Genomic DNA, 14951 nt, shown 5'->3' on the forward strand with positions numbered 1-14951 from the left:
AAGATGCGATTTCGGTGCCTGGATTGGTCTGGGGGAGCACTTCAATACGCACCAGCGAGAGTGGGTAGAATTATAATCGTCTGTTGTGTCCTGCACAACATGGCGCAACAGAGAGGGTTACTGGTTGATGAGGCCCCATTCCCTCATCCAGCACCCACTTCTGCCAACAACATTGAGGACGAGGACGAGGATGAGGATGAGGACGAGGAGGAACCCATTGGCAGAGCAGCGGCTCACCTGGCTGCTCGTGAGGCCAGGGAGTCACTAATATTTGAACGATTCTCATAAGGACATCTGCAAAGTGAGGATAGTCCCGTCCTTAGACCACCTGGAAAGAGCATCACCAACACGAGCAACCCCCCCACCCCACACAAAACAGTCCTTCAACTACACAAACGCCCACTGTAAGCGCACCCACTGGGTGGCATCAAGTGTCGCCATTCATGATGAAGTACATGAAAGGTCGCTATCACAAAAGGCACTCAAGAATGGGCAAGACATGGCAGTAGTGGTGAGAATGATAACATTTAATGTGAATTTAACAAAAACCAAATACAAATGAAAAACATGAGTCTGTCAGACACCCTTGTGCATACCCTTCGTGATCACCAAGCCTTAGCCTTTCGCTTCCTACTACTTCTACTTGCAGCATCCCCTATGGCTGTAGCAGAGGTAGCGGCAAGTTGCTCATGTTCATGCTCTGACCGTTGAGATGCTTTTGACCTACACCCTCTGGGTTTTAGAGCCCGTGAGGGCCCTGCCAAAGACTGCTCCACCTGCACCAGTGCAGGGACAGACTTGGCCACCTGGAGAGGAGGCAGCATTGTGGGTACTGGTTGGGGGCGAGGGGGCAACGGGTGAAACGTGGGAGCGCTTTGAGTGTCGTCCCCACTTCCATGTCCCCTTTCACCATCATCCCTCCTGGACCAGGCCCTCATCACTCCTACCACCCTGCTGGACAACAGTTTGGAGGAGATGTGAGATGCCTTGGAAGCCCACTTGTAAAGTTTCTGTCAAGGTGTCAGAATGTTGTTCACCCTGAGACCGCATGGCCGTTGTCAGGGCCTGAATGGACTCATTTGTGAGCTGTGCTTGAAGCTCAATGGAGGCTAGCCTTCCCTCCATCGCAGACATTCCCGCACGTACCTGTGCCACCAGTCCAGTTGGACTCCTCCATCCTCGCCGTTATTGTGGAGAGTCTGCGTGGCACCTGTTCCAGTACCTCATAAATGTGCTGCTGTCCCTCGATCATTCTCCTTTTAAAGGATGGCCCCCAGGGTTCAGCATCTGCATCCAGCTGAGCAGAGCCTGGAGAGGAGTGCGCCCACCGACGCGGACTCTCCACAGCTGCCCTGCCACCAGTGTCTGCTGGTGCTCACTTGTGTATGGTGACTCACCAGGTGCCAACCCAACTAACTGACTATTAGGACCCACTGAGGTGTGAGTATTTGCGCTGGTGGATGGTTCACTATGATGTGATGGTGCGCCCTCAGAGGTCGGGAGCTGCCCTGGGGAATCGCCCTCCCCCGTCACTTCAGTCGCTGAAGGGCATGGAAGAGAACAGAAGGCAATATTAAACATCATAACAGATGTGTAATGTTGCGATGAGCATACTGAGGTGTTCAATATGTCAATCATTATTAACATCAATTCATGTTGTGTGTGATGAATATTAAAGTTGTGTCACCAGATGTTTGCAGGGTGCCAATCTCAGCATCCCCAACGGACAGGCACTCGATGGTGCGGCTGATCTGCAGGGCCTTCTCCTCCACCTCTGTGAGGGCCATCCTCCAGTCTTCGCCCTCTCCCGTGTATTTTGCGCTCCATTCTCCTACAAGCGGAGAAAGTACAGCTGATGAGTGAGTGAGGGTGATGTGGTCAGCCGATGAATGCATTGCTTTGGGTGAGGCTGACCGTGAAACAGGTGCATTAGAGGGTGAGTATCAGACAGAGACATCACATTGGATCAGGATTGGGGTGAGTGGTCGTGGTGGGTTCACAAATGGGGAGGTGAGGCAGTGCTCAGGAAGTGAAGGTAAGTTGAGGATGAGCCTTAAGTGGGTGTGAGGAGTGAGGTGTTGGAGTAGTCTTGGCAGTGCAAAATGTGAGGGGTGCGGGGGGTGGGGGTGATGTGCACCACGGAATGCAGGAGAACCATTAAGTGTACTCACTTTTGCTGACCTACTTAGGTCATTGAAGCGCTTCCTGCACTGCACCCAAGTGCGAGAGATGTTGCACGTGCTGGTCACCTCCTCAGCCACCTCAAGCCAGGCCTTCTTGGTGGCAGAGGCAGGGTGGTTCCTCTTGTCCGCCGGGTAAAATATTTCCCTCCTCCTCCTCACCCCACCAGCAGCACCTCAAGTGAGGGGTTACTAAATCTTGGAGCTGGCTTGCCCCTCTCCTGCTCCATTCTGCCTGGTTCCTCATTTCTCCAGCATAAGCCATTGATGCAATGGCCCTTAAAATACAGGCACTCCAGCGGACAGCAGGTCATGCAGGTGCGCAGTCTGCCCACTGTGCAGTTTTGAGACGGCAAACCCAGAAACCACAGTAAGGGCCATCAATTAAGTCGTGATCATGTGGGGAATGGTAACGTTTTATTTTCCCCACTGCCATCCCGCCGGCATATTAAAATCGTGCCCCTGGAGTTCAAAATTGTTCATTGCTGATTCATGCTTTATCTATACAACTGAGGCATGTACTTGAGTACTCCAAACACTCAAAGCTCACTACCATCAACAAATCGTTTAATTAACACATATCTATGAGTTTAGAAATGTTAAATGTCTCCCAGGGATTTATCAGACGATTGCTGGGGCATGGTCGGAAATTTTTCACAGAAAGAAATATGCATTACAGGGAAATTACAGAAAAACATTAAATTTAGCTCTTAGAGAAAAGATCTTTGAGAGCTAAAGAGTACTCAATTTGCAGACATTGTTGAGGTATTTTAAACATATGCACACATTTCATCTGAACTGTTTCTCTTTAATGAGTCAAAATTGTACAACTCCTGGTTTCCTGCAAGAAGGCTGCCCAGGAGCAACATTTCGATGGTCAACAGATAATTTGATGTTATAAAACACAGGTGGTGACAGTAGGGCAGCAGCATGTCCCTTCTGCTGAAATAAGGAGATTGATGCCTTCCAGCATGGTCAGAAAATAATTTTTCCTCACAGAAATGTGGCATGCATACTTTAAAATGCTCTCAGCTGCCCTATTTATTTTCATTTTCTGTCAGTTGGACATGCTTGACAGTGATGCTTAGGTGAATGTCATTCGGTCTCGTTTTTCCTCTGCAATAGTTTTCAACTGATAATCTTTTGTTGGCGGCGGAGTTAAAATTTTGTACTCATCAAAAGATGAGGGTTGTCAATAGTTGGTAATGCAACACTTCTCTCTTTGCACCCAGTGTCAATATTAATGGACAGTTTGTGCTATGAATTTACATCCACCAGAAACAGGGTTAGATTGCATCAAACTCATTTTAATTTGGATATTTACAGCCAATAAAAAGTTCAGAGTTTCATCCAGTTAGTGTGGCTTGGGTGTTTGGTCAAGCCATACAAAGTTACAGAATTAGTGCTTGTTCTTTATAGTAAGAGACCAAAGATCCATTATCTCCCTACCATATTCAGGTTAGCTCTGTGTATACTGTGCCTGAGAAATAATACCAGTGCAATTTACAGCTTACTTAAAACAATCTGCAGCTCATAACCATTTCACCAGCCTGCTCTGGCTGTGCTGATGTCTCATTATGACACTTCCATTCCAGTTGGGAAAACCACCTCTGAATCTTTTTTTTGGCCCATTAACTATGGTTCCATTTTGCTGAAATATAATTATTTAAAGGGATACCGTTTGACCTCAGCCAGTAGTTGGAGTGCCACAATCACTCCTCACTGCTTCCAGACTAGAGAGGAGCAATATTAACTAGAGTTCCGGCTCTTGATCGCTATCCAGCAACACTGGCTGCAAGGTCCATGTGTGTGGACAGCAGGTGAGGATAGGATTGGGCTCACTTGTAATGCCCTCCATGGTTGAAAAGGCTGCCAACATTCATTGCCTTGGCTCACACGTGAAGAAAGCCACTTGGGCATGATGTTGGAGGGCTACCCTCAGATCCATATCTTAGGAACCTTCAGTGACTTCAGGAGAGGAAAGAAAAGAGGAGAAAATGGGGGTGGGTGGGGGTGGGGGTGGGGGGAAGGATGCTGTACTTTTGCTAGGGAAGGAAAATAACTTTGTTGTAGTTTCACACAGGTAAGTGTCACACTGCCATTTCCAACCTGTTTTGATTGAAATTATGATGCTTCCTGTTTATCAAACAAAAAATTTTGCCAAACACTTTTATATAAAGACAGTACCCCCTTAAACATAAACAAACCAAAGACAGCAATGTAAACAGAGACATAGATTAGTGTCACCTGTAGGGCCAGGGTTAAAACCCATGTAATCTTTTGTTAAATATATAAATTTAAAGTTTTAGTATGGCATGTGCTGGTGAAAGGATTAAACGTGTTTAAACAGTACATAGTACCCAAGTACTCAAACTGCAATTCACTAAGTTAAGCAAAGCAAGTAAAGTAAGCAAATATTCATCCATTTTGTAACATTTTTACCAGTAGGTAAAGCATTAATGAAGAAGAGATGTCAACCACTGAAAATGAACTGATTCAAGAAGCTGTCCCCAAAGCAAATACCAGAACTCATCTGCTGTCATAATTTTTTTCTTAATTGCTTTCCCCACTCCCAGGGGAGATCAGGGACAGGGAGGAGGTCTAAGAGAAAGTCTTTTTGCCTAGGCTTGATGTAAAGGACACTGTTGCTCATGTGAAGTCACTCGAGTTCTGTTTACACGCACATAAGGTGACAATGTAATTCGTGGCATGATGGCATAACCCTCACCTTGTGAGTATGAAATGGGGTGCAATGACAAAAATTATACTTGGCCCCTAGAATTGAGCAATTTAATTTCTGTGCCCAACATAGCAGCAAATCACCCTACTGCTCTCTCAGAATAAAAAAGATAATACAGCGTGGACAGGAAATCAGATAAGCAAATATTTTGCATTAGTTCAAGCACTGTCCTACAAGCTATTTGCAAATAGGTGTCAATTCCTGATCATGACATTGCATCAGTGAAAATAGGAGATGGCATATCTCCTAGCAACAAAGTCATTTTGTGGTCCTTCCTCTTCCTCCCTGTAATCCTATCTCCCTAAAAAGGCAAGAGTGTGGTGTGAAATCAATTCAAAATGCTATGGTAGAAACCTGTTTCCATGACAACTTCTTTCTTTCCCAGGGGACAGTGTAGGAAGCGAAGAAATCTTATTCTTGGGAAATCAATGACTAATTGAGAACAAGGCCACAGCTTACCCCTTCACAGCACAAATTACAGCAGTTCAATGAATTTTACCAATATATCCAGCAAGAAGAGTTTTCCAATTCGAACACCCTATTAAGGTCATTTTCTGTTTTTATTTTTGTTATGAATGTTCCTATAATTAGGACTGCTGTAGGCAGAATCTCTAATATTGTGATTTTGTCAATAAATTGTCAATTAAAAATACATACTTAAATTAAAAAGTGCAATTACCCTCTGTCAGACTGATAACATTGCTTTTACTCTGATTGTTGCCATTTTTAATCTGTGCAGGGCTGAAGAAACTGAGCGTTTCCGCCCACCTGCAGTTCAGCTCCAATCCGAATTCACAGGTGGCCTGTAGGACAGCAGGGGTAACTGGTTCCCTGTCATATCTGTGACTCCAGCTGATCTGGAGAGAGGTGAGAGCAGCTGAATTCAAAACATGCCTGAGAAACACTTAACAGAAATAAACTATACCATGCATTTTTGAAATCTCTTTGTAGGGGATTGGCATAATGTGCCTTAATTTAAAAAAATTAATCTATTAAAGACATTGGGCTGGAGATCGCTCATAAAATAATGGTGAGCCTAACAGCGCTCACCGTTATTAATGGGCAAATCAAAGAGCAAGTTCTGGCGATCGCACATGCGCAGTCAAACGCGGAAATCCAGAACTTGCTCTTCCTGATTCACCGGTGATCTGAAAGCTTGCTGGCTGACTCTCCATTGAAATCAATGGAGGAGTGTGAACTTGCTGCTGGAACGCAGTAAGTACACATTAAAATAAACTGAAAAAGTTAGGGCTGCTCTGAACTGGTGCTAGGAGCCTGTCCTGCCGCCATGTTAATCTCGCGCATAATTAATGAAGCCAGGATTCAGCTAGGTGGAACGTTTTAGCTGTCAGAGAGTTGTTTAAAAAGTCTGCGAGCTGGGTGTTGGAATTTTCAAACGTGGAGTCTCATTCCTCCTGATTTTAAGAGTTTTTGGACATTTAAATTTTAAAAAAAAATTTTAAAATGTAAAATTTTAATTTTGTTACTTTTTTTCTGTCTCTTATCTCAGTCTTTTAATCTTACCCTCTCTTTATTTTGTGTTCTCTATCTGATTTTATAGTACATTTACTAATCTTATCTGACACTTGCTGGTTCTTACTCTGCGTGGTTTGTGAATGAACGCCACTTTCTGGTTCTCACAGCGTGGCTTGCTTCAAGCTGATTGGTGGAGGGGACATAGCGATCCTTTCCTCCTCTCGCCGCTCGGAAAAGCCCGGGAACGAGCGCTGCTCTTCTTGCAGCTCTCAATTAAAGCAAGCTGACGTCTGGAAGGCCGTGTAAAGTTCGTGGGTGAGTTAGTTACTTACCAGCGGCAGGCGACATGTGTTCGCCGCTCAGTGCAATTTCTGGCCCAATATGCTCATCGGCCCATGATTTAATCTTGCACATAATTAATAAAGCCAGGATTCAGCCTTAAGGAGGTTTTTAGTGGTCAAAGAGTTGTTTAAAAAGTCTGAGAGCTGGGTGTCAAAATTTTCAAATGTAGGTCTTATTCTTTCCGATTTTAATAGTTTTTGGACATTTAAAATTTTTTTAAAATTAAAAAATTTAATATGGTTCGCTTCAATGAATGGGAAACCATGGGCTGCTGAACACAGAAACAGAAAACCCCGATCCACTACTTTAAATGTGGAATCATTATACTTTGGGGTTTTCCACTAAGTTACTTTTCCCTCACCCTGGTGTCTCATACCACACAGCAACTGCAGTTGTGAAGGTTGATAGACGAGCTACTTCCAGGACACTGCCAATGAATATGACTGAGAGCAGCAATCTGTAGATGCTCTCCCTCTTTGTGAAGAAGTGTCTAACCTCCATCTGGTGCTTCAAATTGGGAACTCAGCAGCTTGGAGAATCACTGGCGCAAACAACTGTTTCAGTACTTAGAGGCATTGAACAATGGTGCACCAAAATGCTGCATGACTACACTGCCTTGACCAGAATATTGCACTCATCGATTTGGACTTAAAAAAAAGAACATTTTGCAGAGTGTCACCTTTGAAAATTTCACAGAAATATTGACAATGGCATGCATGGACAGTGGGAAAAAAGTGTTCACTTTAGCAAAAGTTCACATTTACAGTCTGATTCGAGGGATACCATAGCTGCAGTGTGTACTATTTATAGGATGCAGTGCAGCAAGTCGCCAAAGCTTCTTTGGCAGCATGTTCCAAACCCGCAACCTCCACCACCTACAAGGACAAGGGCAGCAGGTGCATGGGAACACCATCACCTCCAAGTTCTTCTCCAAGTCACGCATCATCCTGACTTGGACACATATTACCATTGTCACTGGGTCAAAATAATGTAACTCCCCACCTAACAGCACTGTGGGAGCAACTTCACCACACGGACTGCAGCAGTTCAAGAAGAAGGTTCACCACCACCTTCTCAAGGGCAACTAGGGATGGGCAATAAATTGCTAGAGATGCCCATATCCCAAGTTTGAATTTAAAAAATCACCTTGCGCCCGCAACGGGTGTGAAGTTGGTAGAGTTACTGCGTCGAGAGGCCCAAATCATATTTGGGTTCAGGCCTCATTTAAATGCTGCTGGAAAATGGCGGGCGGCAAACAGGTGCCATGCTTTAGCACGCTGGCTGTGGGAGGGCAGGAGATCGTATGGTTCTCAGGCTGAGCTGACTGGCAGGTCAGGTTTGGGAGGGGGAGGTGATCCCGAGGTGGGAGAGGTGATTGGGCCTGAGGTAGACTGGAGATTTTTGTGGGGTCTGGACCCACAAAAATAAAAATTAAAAATCTCTTGGGTCCTTTTTTTGAGCGGCTTCCAGCAATCCCTTTAAGGTTAGGCTGCTCAACATCTGGTGCAACGAGGCGGAGGTTCCACCTGGTGCAACGAGGCGGAGGTTCCACCTGGTGCAACGAGGCGGAGGTTCCACCTGGTGCAACGAGGCGGAGGTTCCACTTGGTGCAACGAGGCGGAGGTTCCACCTGGTGCAACGAGGCGGAGGTTCCACCTGGTGCAACGAGGCGGAGGTTCCACCTGGTGCAACGAGGCGGAGGTTCCACCTGGTGCAACGAGGCGGAGGTTCCACCTGGTGCAACGAGGCGGAGGTTCCACTTGGTGCAACGAGGCGGAGGTTCCACCTGGTGCAACGAGGCGGAGGCTGCACCTGGTGCAACGAGGCGGAGGCTGCACCTGGTGCAACGAGGCGGAGGTTCCACTTGGTGCAACGAGGCGGAGGTTCCACCTGGTGCAACGAGGCGGAGGCTGCACCTGGTGCAACGAGGCGGAGGCTGCACCTGGTGCAACGAGGCGGAGGCTGCACCTGGTGCAACGAGGCGGAGGTTCCACCTGGTGCAACGAGGCGGAGGTTCCACTTGGTGCAACGAGGCGGAGGTTCCACCTGGTGCAACGAGGCGGAGGCTGCACCTGGTGCAACGAGGCGGAGGCTGCACCTGGTGCAACGAGGCGGAGGTTCCACTTGGTGCAACGAGGCGGAGGTTCCACCTGGTGCAACGAGGCGGAGGCTGCACCTGGTGCAACGAGGCGGAGGCTGCACCTGGTGCAACGAGGCGGAGGTTCCACCTGGTGCAACGAGGCGGAGGTTCCACCTGGTGCAACGAGGCGGAGGTTCCACCTGGTGCAACGAGGCGGAGGCTGCACCTGGTGCAACGAGGCGGAGGTTCCACCTGGTGCAACGAGGCGGAGGTTCCACCTGGTGCAACGAGGCGGAGGCTGCACCTGGTGCAACGAGGCGGAGGTTCCACCTGGTGCAACGAGGCGGAGGTTCCACCTGGTGCAACGAGGCGGAGGTTCCACCTGGTGCAACGAGGCGGAGGCTGCACCTGGTGCAACGAGGCGGAGGCTGCACCTGGTGCAACGAGGCGGAGGCTGCACCTGGTGCAACGAGGCGGAGGTTCCACCTGGTGCAACGAGGCGGAGGTTCCACCTGGTGCAATGAGGTGGAGGTTGCACCTGGTACAATGATGTCTGACATTTACTGCTGCTGCCATTGTGATAGTGAACTTCAGTACCATAGCAATAGGAGGGAACTATTTTTGAGTGGCTGTCTTGAGAGAGTTTGGTAATGTAGAACAGCTTAACCAGTATAACTAGACTAGACTTAAATATTCCCCTCAATATACGACTTCAGATTATTTCCCTTCTCTTCTCCAGCTATTGTTATTATCAGTATATTATATTTTACGGCTACCGAAGTTTGATTGATTTTAATCAATAATAACCAATTTCTGTAACACAAATTTCCTGCCAGTAATTTGAAATAGAAGTACTTATTTCATTCAAGATCCTTTGCTACGCTGTTTGCACTGTAAAGCCTATTGAAACAGGCTTAATTATGTGTATTGTTGAGGTTGTTTCCAGCATTGTGCATAGTACTGATCTACTGAACGGACTGTAGTCTGGACTGTGTTGAGCAAGAATCTTCTTTGCTACTTCTAAATGAACAGTTTTTGTTTTTCCCCGCTGGACCCCAGCATTTAGTTTCTACTAGATAACACCAAAGGTAATTCTGCCTGACCTGAGAGTGTTAGGTTGGTGGCTACTAGGTCAACAAAAAAAAATGAGAGAGAAAACTTGCCATGATGCAAGGGCAAATAAAATTTAAAAACCTCATTCATTTCTACTTGTGATATTATCACCCTGCCAGTATGGCCTAGATTAATGGCCATTAATTTCAATGGGAATTAGAGTTGATGCAAGACTTTGATTTAATGGCATTTGCTGCTGTTAATTATGGACATACAGACTCCAGAAAGTCCTGGTAAAATCAATCAGAACTGCTCTAGACTGCAATAAAGACATGCACCTCCCCTCCCATCTCTACAATAATGGTGTGAAATGAAATCTCTGTCAGTTTGTTATACTGATCCAATGATGAACAGTCAATAGATTAGTGTTCATCTAATCCTGTGGACAGAACTAAATTTACAGAATACTGTAAATACTAATTCTGTGAGAAGGACGCAAGGAGGCTACAAAGGAATTATAGACAGGTTAAGTGAGTGGGCAAGAAGGTGGCAGATGGAGTATAATGTGGGGAAATGTGAGGTTATTCACTTTGGTAGGAAGAATAGAAAAACAGAATTTTTAAAATGGTGTAAAACTATTAAATGTTGGTATTCAGAGGGGTTTGGGTGTCCTTGTACACGAAACACAGAAAGTTAACATGCAGGTACGGCAAGCAATTAGGAAGGTAAATGGTATGTTGGCCTTTATTGCAAGGGGGTTGGAGTACAAGAGTAAGGAAGACTTGCTGCAATTGTGCAGGACTTTGGTGAGACCACACCTGGAGTACTGTGTACAGTTTTGGTCTCCTTATCTAAGGAAGGATATACTTGCCTTAGAGGCAACGAAGGTTCACTAGATTGATTCCTGGGATGTGAGGGTTGTCCTATGAGGAGAGATTGAGTAGAATCGGCCTATACTGTCTGGAGTTTAGAAGAATGAGAGGTGATCTCATTGGAACATATAAGATTCTGAGAGGGCTTGATAGGGCGGATGGTGAGAGGCTGTTTCCCCTGGCTGGGGAGTCTACAACTAAGGGCCATAGACTCAGGGTAAGGGGTTGGCCATTTAGGACTGAGGTGAGGAGAAATTTCTTCACTCAGAGGGTTGTGAATCTTTGGAGGTTGAAGATCAGCCATGATCTTATTGAATGGCAGAGCAGGCTCGAGGGGCCATATGGCTCCCTTTGCTTATGTTATTATGTTAAAGAGGTCGCAATTGTGCACCTGAATGGAATTAAATAGGACCTACTTTGAACAAAAACTGTTTGAAACCTCTTTTCTGAGGGTGGAGAAGGTCTATTTATCATTTTTGTTTTGATTACATGATGTGGTGAGTGACATGATAATGCATTTCAATACAATTTATATAATTAAGTTGTGTTTTTACAAGCAAGTGAAAACATTTGCTGAACACTTTTTCACAAAGGTGCCCTTCCGCAAGTTTATATGTTGAGTTTCTGGCTTTTTCCAGGAAGAAGAGTTTGTGAGGCACTAACTGCTCATAGATTAGCAAACATAATGGTGACAGATTGGTCCTGAAATTTACAGGGAGATGGGGAGGATGCAGGTGAGGCCGAAAATGGCCGAAGAACGGACATGGATAGGATTTCCAACCTTCCCAGAATGACTGGGATCTTCCTGAAATCAGGGATTCCTCCCCCGGGTGCTGCCGCCAGCAGCTCGGGAGATCAGCGATTTAAATTTCCTGGAGCAGTGCGCCCCTTCCTCCCTCACCCCCCCCCCCGCCCCCCTCCCGCTCCACAACGTCATCGGCTGCTTTTGGAGGAGCCTCTGGGTCGGTGACGTCACCTGCAGAGCCGTGACCATGTGGAGGGGGCTGGAGAGTCAGGAATCGGGAGGGGGGTCTCGGCATTCAGGGACTCTCAGCAATCGGTGGGGGCCTACCGCATAAAGCTGTGGAGGACAAGTCACTGAATATATTTAAGAAGGTGCTAGATAGATTTCTAGACACAAAAGGCATCAAGGGGTATGGGGAGAGAGCGGGAATATGGTACTGAGATAGAGGATCAGCCATGATCATATTGAATGGCGGTGCAGGCTTGTAGACCGAATGACCTACTCCTGCTCCTATTTTCTATGTTCTATGTTCTTAAATTGGTGATGGCTCTGAAATAGGGGGGTCTCTGAAATAGGGGGAGAGTCTCTGAAATGAGGGGAGGGTCTCTGAAATGAGGGGAGGGTCTCTGAAATGAGGGGAGGGTCTCTGAAATGAGGGGAGGGTCTCTGAAATGGGGGTGGGTCCTCGGTTTCCCCTCTTCCTCTGCTCACGAGTGGCCTCCTGGTTCTTGAAACTTCTCGCAGAACGGCTGCTGGCGCGAAACGACAAGCAAAAATACTCAACTACAGGGGACCCAACCTTTATATGGTAAATGTAATAACATTTGTAGAAGTCATGTGATCAGATGCCACATGATCAGGCATCACATGGTCAGATGTCATGTGATCAGAATGTCACTTGATCAAACCTCCAGGAATGCCTCCAACCAGAGTTGGCAACCCTGACGCAGAGGTCCTGCCGATCTTAACAGCAGGACCTCATCAAAATCTTGCAGCTCCACCTCCCATCCGGCAGCTGGCCAAATGGACAGCCTGGTTGGTGGCCAGGAAGGAACACCGGACGCAGAAGACCGCAGCCGGGAACGGTCCCCAGAAGTCAGGAGAGGGGGGATGATCAGGATTGGGGAGGGCTGGCGATCGGGATGGGGTGGGGGGGGTGAGGCCTGCGATCGGGGCTGGGGGTGGGAGAGGGGGGGTGAGACTGGTGATCGGGGCGGGGGGAGGCCGAAGGTTTCCTTGAGGTGCCTGGAGGGGAGCACTCCTGTTCCTCCTGGCCCACAAGGAGTGCTGAAACTTACCTTGGGGAACCGGCACCTCTCGCCTCTGTTTCACTGCCGAGTTTCCTGACCCCTGGGAAACCCGTGCAGCAGCAGTTAACTTCAAATTGGGCTCCCAATTGCATTGTAGGAGCCTGATTTAAATATGTTAATAAGCGTCCCTCCTCTCCACGGCGGGGCACTCGGACACCGCATTATCTGCCGCCGTAAAAATGGCGGCGGGCCTGTGCCCAGATGTTGGGGTTGTGTTCTGAGCATTTCACTTTTTAACCCCTCCACCCCGACCCTCTCCCACCCATTGTGGGGGGGTTAAAATCGAGGCCATTGAGTCGGCCATGATCTTTGCAACAAACAATATTTTAACACTACATAGGCATTCACAAAAGCATATAAGTACATTGGTGCTCTGACAGATTGTGTTAAGGAATTAAGAATACAGGTTCACTCAAGTGTTTCTCCACACAATGAAATTCTAACATTGACCATATCACTGGGGAAAGGTATCATTGAACAGAGTCCAGGCTCCTTCGATGCATAACGAGGCAGGGCTCGAGAGCAGATTGCTTGCCTGTCTTCTGGCCCTCATTGTGAAATGCAATTACCCAGTGAATGTTTTCATTGCACAGAAAGCCTGCCTGTTTTCTTCATCCAGATCAAATCATTATGAAGTGTTTTGTCAAGAATCATTGCCTGGCAACATCCAGAAGCTGTTTAAATTTTAATGAGGAGTTAGCTGAGGTCATATGTGGGGGGCAAAATTCAGCTTCCACTTTGGGTTATTTTAATAGTCCCAGTTCAGCATATTGTTCAACTCCCTGTGGTCACAGATATGGGACAATTAAATAATAAATAATACCATGGGGTGATTACAAGGCAATATCCAATTGAGGGGTTCAGAGGACACTAAAAACCATGAGAACAAGTGGCTTATGTTGTGATCTGAACCCTTGGATTATACCACAGTTCTATAATCACCGCAGATATTCATTATTCTATAGGGCACATTTTACGAATTTGTACTCCTGGTGTGGAATTTTGTGTGAGGGGCCGCATATCAGGAATATAGGGGCAGAGGTCAGTGGGTCATGCTGGATTTTCCATGCCTGAGTTCTTGATATGTATTCCCAGCATGTAAATCATATAAACACCTCAATTAGATTACTACACTGAAATCACTCGCAGGCATCCATTATTATTCTGTATATAAACCAGTTGAATTTGTTAATTGGATCACTACTGCAAAATCACTCCCTGTCATTTTTTTAAATGCACATAGTAAATATTGGGTTTATTCACTTTTGGTCTGTTTCCATGCTGGTCGTAATCATCCACAGGAATATCAACAATCAGCATTTTTCACATTAGTAATCCTTTATAATATTCATCTTTAATGATTAATAGATACTAAATTTCTGCTGTAATTCACAGTTAACCATCAGAAAATTCCATAGCCAGTATATACTGGAGGGGTGATTTTAATCCTGCCCACCAGCGAAAATCGGGCGGGCAGGTAAAATCGTCCATGGGATTTACCTGCCAAGATCCCGCTCTCTTCCCACAGGTTCCGAATTTAACCTGCTCTTCTCGGTATGCAGGAAGGACACCTGCCGTCAACCAGTGGGATCCTTCTTTAAGTGTGCAGTTGGGACTTTGCTGACGCCAACAGGGCCCAACTGCTAGTTTAACCAGAGACCTGCGCAGGGAAGCCGTAGTGGGGCGAGAAAAGGCCCAAAAGGGTAAATCATTTCACTTTCCTTGTGGGGTCAGGTGGAGCAGGAGTGTTCCTCCTGGTCCCCACAAGGAACATTTAGGCCTCACCCCCTCCCCCCTTCACCACCTCGATCGTGAGGCCCTCCAGAACCTCCTCCCTGTGACTTACTTGAGTACTGGGGACCGTTCCTTCAGTCTCAGGCGGCGACCTCCTGTGGCTTAACAATGCGGCCCCACCCGTCGGCCAGCTGCCAATTCCCACTGGTTTCGAGTGGGAGACTTACTGATTATATGCAGATGTGGCCCATGAGTTAAAATCTCTCAGGCTTCAGACTGCCAAGGTCGGGTCGCATTGCCATCCACCTCAGCCCCCACCTGCCCGACTCCCACCCTGAGTTAAAATTGGAGCTTGTATTTTTCTTAAGAGTCCACCACTGGAAATAACTAAAGCCAGGTTTACTTCTCAAAACAAAGCC

The 14951-nt window shown here is 46.8% G+C and overlaps 1 protein-coding gene across 1 annotated transcript in view; it reads right to left on the bottom strand.

Annotated features, from left to right (window-relative positions):
• The window catches only part of LOC137334460 (voltage-dependent L-type calcium channel subunit alpha-1C-like), a 435374-nt gene that overhangs the window by 110265 nt on the left and 310158 nt on the right, over positions 1–14951 (bottom strand). The gene's annotated exons all lie outside the window — the stretch shown is intronic.

This window comes from Heptranchias perlo, chromosome 18 (assembly GCF_035084215.1).
Source record: "Heptranchias perlo isolate sHepPer1 chromosome 18, sHepPer1.hap1, whole genome shotgun sequence".
Classification (NCBI taxonomy): domain Eukaryota; kingdom Metazoa; phylum Chordata; class Chondrichthyes; order Hexanchiformes; family Hexanchidae; genus Heptranchias; species Heptranchias perlo.